The sequence below is a fragment of the Octopus sinensis genome, linkage group LG11 (assembly GCF_006345805.1).
Source record: "Octopus sinensis linkage group LG11, ASM634580v1, whole genome shotgun sequence".
In the NCBI taxonomy this organism is placed as follows: domain Eukaryota; kingdom Metazoa; phylum Mollusca; class Cephalopoda; order Octopoda; family Octopodidae; genus Octopus; species Octopus sinensis.
This window is the reverse complement of record NC_043007.1, coordinates 39,483,158-39,492,276: the sequence shown is the minus strand read 5'-3', so window position 1 is coordinate 39,492,276 and position 9,119 is coordinate 39,483,158. Positions and strand designations below refer to the sequence as shown.

At 30.4% G+C, this 9,119-nt stretch overlaps 1 long non-coding RNA gene across 1 annotated transcript in view; it reads right to left on the bottom strand.

Annotated features, from left to right (window-relative positions):
- Positions 1-2,415: 2,415 nt before the first annotated feature.
- LOC118765395 overlaps positions 2,416-9,119 on the bottom strand; it is an 8,466-nt gene continuing 1,762 nt past the window's right edge. Inside the window, exons 2-3 of the long non-coding RNA XR_005001254.1 lie at positions 8,955-8,963; positions 2,416-2,544 (exon numbers count right to left, since the gene is read on the bottom strand). This is a non-coding gene — a long non-coding RNA (uncharacterized LOC118765395). The remainder of the gene's footprint in view (positions 2,545-8,954; positions 8,964-9,119) is intronic.

Below are 9,119 nucleotides of genomic sequence, written 5' to 3'. Positions count from 1 at the left end.
TATAATATTTGTTTATTGACAGCTGAGCCACAACATGCATAGATCAGAATTAGGGTGTTAGACCCATAAAGTCCTTGGTCAGTTCAATATACAGGGCCCTGTAATATTTATTTATTTGACTGCAAGCTACAGCATACATCAATCATAATTGAGCCCTTAGACTTGTTATGACCCCGGGCAACTGTCCAATGTGCTCATGCATTAAGACAGCAGTAAACACATCTCAAATCCTCAATCAGCACCCTGCAGTATCAGAATGTGAAATTAGAATCTTCTTTTGAATTCTTCTCACCACATTCCAACAATGACCCATTCCATTTGTTATTGATTTTTTTTTTTTCGTTTTGTTTCAGCGGGCAGGGAATGTATGTTTTTCTACTTTTTTGTTTTGTGTTTTGGTGGGGTGGGATTTTGCACTTGGAGATTAATTTAAATTGACTTGGGATTTAGCTGTCATAAACCCTAAGCCCTAGGACTTGTAAGACCAGAGCTTATGAATCTCCATGGTGTTTAAATGACTGAAATTGCAAGACTCCTCCCTCGACAGGTCACCAGTCCATCACAATGTTAACTTCCCAGATATTGTTGGAACTTATTTACAGCTCAATGGACTGGGTTAATGTGAAATTAAGTGAATTTTTTGTTTTTTTGCTCATAAAGACAATGCACCATCTGGTTGGCAATTGAAACCATGATCTTTTAATCACGAGTGCATCACCCTAATCCAGACATGGGCAGGCTTTTTGAAGGGGCAAGCTGCATAAGACATGGCTCGTCATCAGGCGGGCTGCATTACTAAAAAATAAAATTCAATTTTGTTAAGGGTCCCACAAATCGTAGTTTGCTCGAGACAGCCATAACCACTCGACTCTAAGCCTCCACTAATTCAAACAATATTGTAAAATAGAAAATTTTGAAGTCTTGTGATCTCTAAAATATGATCCATGGCATAAGTATTTGATGTTAATCATGGTGATGGTGGTGGTGGTGGCTTGTTGTGTAGGTTGGGTAGGAGGATACTGGATTGATTAAATGGGTATAGAGGGGTGGCAATGTTTTATTGGTAACTAGAAAATCCTTTACATTCATTAACACTTCACAACCCCACCCATCCACCTGGCAGCTGATGATAAATGAATACCAGTATATTACTGGTATTGCCTTTATAAAACCCTGCCGAGAGATGAAAGTCAATACTGACTTCAGTGGGAATTGAACTCAGAATGTTAGGACATGCTACCATATTCTGAACAACAACAGCAATAATAATACTGATCATAATGCCAGCAACATGAACGTAATTCTTGAAATTTTGGAGGTGGGGCTTAGTTGAAACTATCAACTCCAGTCCATGGCTAGTGCTTTGTGTAATAATAATAATAATAATAATAATAACAACAATAATAATAATAATAATAAATGCCAAAGAAATGAGGATGTCTCTAGCCATTAAATCTGCTAGAAATAGCAGCCAAATCATGCTCATAAAAAAAAAAATATTGAAGGCAAAAAGGATTGCTCAAACTACAGGTTAATGTTAGTTCTAGATGTAGACAAATAGATGACTTATGGCTGAAATGACCAGGGATGATAGTGACAATAATATGATGTCTAAAAACAAATCTTTGCTTCATTACTCTGGCTATAAGTAATAGTAACTAAATCTCCCTCAGATCACACAGTGTTGTCTTAGAGAAGGAAAAGACGCATCAGACAGATGAGTTAGTCCCTAGGTATTACATGTCCCTTGACCTAAAGGAGACAAAGTGGTTACAGCTGGAATACTTTTGATTCCTGTTGAACTGGAGCTAAAAGCAAAAGTAAAAACAGAAAACAGACTTTTGAGGGCCTGCTCAGTCAGGGGTTGGCATGATATAAGAGAGGGGCAGCATAATGACCTACATATGCATGAAATATTTTGCAACCTTTTAATATCGGAACAATATATAAAAAGCACCAATGTTAAGTTCACTCCAAATCATGAGTGTACTGTTTATGGGACTGAGATAGGGAGAGAGAGAGAGAGAACGAGAGACAGAGAGAGAGAGAGTATGACAAAGCCCCAATTATGGGTGTTGCAAGTAACTAGAATTTTCGGTTTCTATCCTGAAGGTTTTTGAGATTTGAGGCAGAACATATTGTTAAATCCCTAGGCATTTCTGTACTGATGTATAAACCTTTGTTGATATGATGATAATAATAATAATAATAATAGTAGTAGTAGTAGTAATAATAATAATAATTATTATAATTATATTAATAAATAAATGCCCTTTTGCAATACCAGGCACTGGCCCTCATGGCTTCTGATCTTAACTGATTGGAAGTGTTGTCATATACATGTTTTGTCTTTGTTTAAAAAGATGGGCTACAGCAAATATTCTGCTCAATACCACAGATTTGCTTTGTCAGTTGTTTAACCTTAACTAGATGAGCATATCCCTTGGCTGACAATATTTGCATCTCTGATCATGAACAGAAGTAGTGGGGGAGCATCATAGCCATGTGTTGAGAGGAATTCTGTGGGGTTTGAATAATCCACCTCTGTAAATATGGGTATTTTGTTCATTATCCTTAAACAAGGGACCTTTTGAGCAGGGTGGGCTACTCTATCTGATGAAAATTCTAACTGGGCCCCACTTGCAAGGTCATGTGCTGTTTATCTTGATATGAGATCACCATGTCGTGCACATATGGTTGTGATGCATGTGCCTGGTGTACACTTACCAGATGGGTAGTCACGATGGGCATAATGGGCTTTGTATATCTGTGTCACTCTCTTAATCTATGATAATAATAGCCATTCTTTCTATCATCGGCCCAGTATTCGACTTGAGCTCATTTTATCAGCCCTGAAAAATAAAAGGCAAATCAACCTTGCCAATATTTGAACTCAGAATGTATAGGTGGAAGGAATGTTAAGCCTTTTGTCCAGCATGCTAACAATTCTGCAAGCTCACTGCTTTAGTAATACTATACCAATACTACTAATAATTATAATATGGGTAGAAAGCTAGGAATTTTGTGGAGAGGGTACAGTTAATTATATCGACCTTAGTACCTGACAGGTGCACTTTAAGTACTTTGTCCTCAGAAATATAAAAACCAAGGTTGATCTAGGTAGTTGAGATCTCAAGGCTGAAGATAAGCCACCCACTTCCTTGTACCTTCTTAGTGAAAAGCACTTTTAGGGACTACTCTTCTTTTTCCAAATGAACCCTTAACATACATAGAATTTCCAAAAAGAATTGAGGTTTTGTAATAATACCAAGAACAACTGTCGAAATAGTTGCTTAACATAACTGATTCATTTTACTAGGCAGAAAGACCTGCTTTGAAGTGTGTGTATACATGGTAGAAGCTTTTCTGTGAAAAGATTTCAGCCACCCACATGTGACTAAAAGTGGACTGACATATTACTATAAAATACAGAACTGTGAGCCATCGGCAGAGAGCGCTTAACCTCGTGTAATAGTAATCATAGTGCGTCATGAGAATAGTTTTTTCCCCTGCTTCATTAAAATATATCCAACACCAGGATATAAAACTATTTAATCCCACTGACTATCCAGTATATTATTGGAATCTTTATATATTTATTTATTTATTTGTGAGTGACACCTGGAGTGAAGATCAATCACCTCCAGCAGGACTTGAACTCAGAAATGCTGACTGTAACAGAAGCTCAGCATACATGACAAAATGTATATTTAGTCTGACTTCTCCACCATCTATCCCATGATCAAAGAACATGCATATATACATACACAATAACCCCATAGAATATCCATACATAGATATATACACATGTGTGTATATAGCTTAAATTTTGTGATTGTCATGTATGAGACAAGAGCACTCAATGCCAGGTTCACCGAGTATATTATAATATAATTGACAAGAATCACAATGAATTATTTTGTGACATTATCTCATAGTTGTGTGATTCATACATAAGGTGTACTAACAACCTATGAGTGTTCGAATAAAAATGTAGCTTCCATCAATTACATTATATTATAAATATATATATATATGTACACACACAGACATACACACATACATACAGGCATATATATGTGTATATCTATGACTGTGTTTTAAACCAAATTGGTCAATTGAAAATGCAGATATCCTGCATCTTGCTAGAACCAGTAGTTTTTGCTAGTTTGGTTCTAGACAGCCAAATTGAATTATTTATATTCTACTTCTAGTAAGGAGGGCTTATTCTTCAAACTGTCACCATCTATGGATGTATATATATGTGTTTGTGTGCTGCTTTACCAACACAAATTGAGTAGTGATGTAACGAGTCAAGTCATCAACTTGTAAAAAATCTACTCTACAATGTATATTGAGCACTTCTGTTTCTTATATTATATATATATATACATATGGATGTTCAAGCAGTGAATTGGCAAAATCCATCATTATATATATGTGTTGTGTGTGTGTGTATGCCCCTAATGAATAGTGCTTCTAAAGATAATATTTAATCGCATCAACAATAACAATAATAATAATAATAATAATTACAATAACAATGCCAAATAAAACTGTTAAAATAGTGAACTCCTTCCAACTGATATAAAATAAACAAACACGCAATTCCCTAACCATCCACATCATTTCACTATCACCATTATTGTCACTAAGAGTACCACCACCACTACCATCCTCATTGTTATCATCACCATTATTCGTTTTCTAAAATCCAGGTTGGGTGCTGCTACTATTACTACTACTACTAAAACAATTACAACTCTGTTTTCCTTTTGTTTTTTTTTTTACAAAATATATTATTTATTATTGATTCCCCCTCCCCATCCATTAATATTTGCTGTTGTTCTGATTTAATTTTTTAAAAATAATTCAAGGAATCTATTGTAAAACAAAATGAAAAACAAAACATCCAGAAACAACAACAAAAATTGCAATGATAGCAAGTATTTCATTAACAAAAAACAGCAACAACATATAACAAAGTAAAAAAGAAAAATTCAAACATTCCAGAACTTTATATAAAAAAAAGCAGCTGTAGGATATACATACATGCATACATACATACGTTTATATATATATATATATATATATATATAAATCGTGATATTTCACTTTGCAAGCACCAGAAAAACAGGCTGCCCAACTAATGGGTTGAATCATATATAATGTGTGTATATATATATATATATATCTGTATATTGCTTACTTGGTAGTCCTGCATTACAAATGACATTACAGAGTGCCTGTTAATCCCATGTCTCTCTCCCTTTCTCTCTCTCTCTCTTTCTCCCTCTCAAATAACATACATGAATATATTTTTCTTTGAACTGGTTTACCTTACCATTTCTATAAAAGAATCAGTCAGTTGTTAAGTGCAACAGGACAGATTAAACTTCATCTGTATACATATAACTAACATAACCTATTCTACACTCCAGTAACAAACATAAGTCACCCGCCCTGACATTGATTCTATATGTGTGACCAGAAATATATGTATATAATATATATATATTATTATTATTATTGAAATTATTATTTTTTTTGTTTCACAAATACTTTTTTGTTTGTTTACATTTGTTTTGTTTTGTTTGTCTGTTTGCATAGTTTGGACTTTGACCTCTCTTCCCCTTATCCCTTCTCCACTTGACATCATTTACACACAAAGCATCTCTATCGAAATGTATAGGTGTGTCGTATGTGTGTGTGTAATGTATATACATGTCTACACACATGCTTTATACATATATATATATAGTTGTATGTATAAATTTGCATATATTTACATTAATAAGGAAATCCTTATATATGTATATATCGACACACACACACACATAAATGCATAAATCATATTATATATAAACACGGATATATATATATGTATATATATATATGTATGTTTATGTACAACAGGATATATATATATAATCTTTCTATATCATGATTATATAACTTCAGTATATAACTACAACGGGAGATTACACACAAATTTCATACCACACAAAATATCTTTATATGAAAAGTTTACAAATGAAAAAATGTTATAATTTTTTTAACATTTTTCTTAATTTTATTTTCATTATTATTAATTAAATTTTTTTTTCATTTACATTCTTTTGTTGATTTACAAATTTTTTTTTTTTTTGAAATGAGGAAAAGAATATTTCTGTGAGATATACTTTTCTTTTTGACCATCTTTCCTTTTACAGAGCGCCGACGATAAAAATTCTTCATTTGAATTTCTGTTTCACTGACTTCTTCACCTGTTTTTTTTTTTACCTATTTTTTTTTATTAGAAAAAAACAAGAGTTTCTAATTTCTAATTAACATTTATTAAATAATTACAGAATTACAGAAGAGAACATTTAGGATAATAAATCATTGATATGTATATTTGCATACATAAATATGATATAAATAATTATGCATATATATATATATGTATATATATATATTATATGTATGTATTATATATATATGTATGTATAATATTATATATATTATATATCTACATACATAGGCAATATATATATTGTACATGTATATAATATATACACACACACACACATATATATATATATATATATATCGAATATATCAAAAATATATAGATATGTATATATCAAATATATATCTATGTGTATTATATATATATATATATATATATATATATATATATATATACATATGTATGTATGTGTGTATTATATACTATATATATATATATATCAGTTTAAACAGCTTCACATTTTTTTCCTCCCCTATCTGTTTATAGAGCCATCTATCATAATATGTAACACATATACCTACACCCTACCTACCTACATACATAGATACATACATATATACATTCATATACGTACATATAGGGCAGTGGAGAAGATGCAAAAGATAACAAATGTAATCTAACTGCATGGGTACATTTAAGCCATATCTTAAAACTTCCAATGTTGAATCACTGTGAGCAATACCAGTAATTCACTGAAATCCTTTCACACAATGTACGACCATGTCCTTGCATACCTGGTCAAAATATAGGAGCATATATATGCTCATACACATAAACACAGGCATATATATTTATGTATATACACTCACATGCATATATATATATATATATATATATACACACACATTTGTATATATATACATACATTTATATATATATATTTATATGTAAATATATACAAACATACACATACATGCATGTACATATGATGGCAGATAAATGAAACCTTCGAAGTCACTATCATGAGCAAACTTTTCCTTAAAATATTCAAATATGGTATTCTATGGAAAAGTATTGAGTGACCCTTCAGCTTCATGGTGGGTTCAATGGTTTTTATATGTGACATTATATACGTGAACACCTGTATGTATATGTTTATATTCATTTGCATATGTGTGCAAAATACATATATATTCATACGATCAGTATAAATACATATGGTATAATAATATCACTATATGTATATATATATATATATATATATATATATGATATGTGTGCATATTGTGTGTGTGATATATATATATGGTGTATATATGTATATATATGTGTATGTATATACATACATACATAAATAGACATGATTTTTGTTTCAACTGCCCGTCCCTCTTCATCATACAATCTTTCTGTGTTATATTTTTTTTTATTAATAGAGTTTCCTCGAAAATCTACACAAATAAACATGCATATAATATTATGTGTGTGTGTGTGTATATATATATATATGTATACATATATATGTATATATGCATATATAAATATATATATATATAAATGTATATGTGTGTTATATATATATATATTATATATATATATATATATATATATTATATATATATATACACAGTATACACAGGCACATACATGCATAATGACACATATAACAAAAACACACGTGTGTGTATGAAGTAAAGGATATATACTATCTGAATGAAAAGAAATATATACAGTAGAAACCTCTCACAGCATATTTATTTACTTTGAAATAAATGACTCATAAACATGCTAAAAACCTCACATTTTTTGGTTTTTGTTACATATATATATATGTATATATGTATGTGTATATATATATATATATATATACATACATATATATACATATACACGCACATACATAATATGTATATATAAATACATACATACATATATATGCATATACATATACATACACATACATAATATGTATATATGAATGAGTGTATAAAAATATTTGGTACCGTCTCTAACTTGGTTCCATCTGTACATGTAACTATCTATCTTTACAATTGTATATATATATGTGTGCGTCTGTATATATATATATATATGCGTATACATATATGTATATCCATATATATATGTATATATATATATATATATATGTATACATATATACGTATGTATATATATATATTCTGCATATGCATATATGTATGTACATAACTGTATATCTACCCATTATGATAGCTGGTTCCACCACCTTTCTATGAGACATGTTGAAGAATTTCTGAAATAAAAAAAAAAGGAAAGAAGAAAAAATGTTTAATAATAATAATAATACTAATAATAATGATAATAACAAGAACAAATATAATAATATCACAAAAAAGAAAAATAAATAAAATCTGAAACAAAAAAAAAAGAGAAAAAAGAAATACAGAACTAAATAAATATACAAACAAAAGATTTTCCCCTTGCTGTGTATGTTTTTAAATCTTGAAGTTTTAATTTATAAAAATACCTTTCAGAAATCTAAATAAATTATAAAACTATTTCTTGCTTGTTTTTGTGAGTTTATTATTATTCTTTTTATTTCTACTATTTTTCTCTAGTTTTTAATCTTTATAAATGACTTACTCTTGAAACTCAGCATAATATTAACATCTGTGTTCTGTGAGAATTTGAGAAAGGACCTCTTCTGGACAGTGGTTGAATCAGTGTTGCCTTAAGGTTCTTTCACTTGGAAAAGCTTGAAACTATGCTGGATGTATTGAGTGCACAGTTCATATAGTTCTGAATATATCTCAGAAAGAACATTCCCTAATACAGAAAAATTGTACATAAAATCTTAGAAAAGAAATTGCTTTGCTGGACACTGCTGAATTAAAGAGGAGCTGGTTAGCAG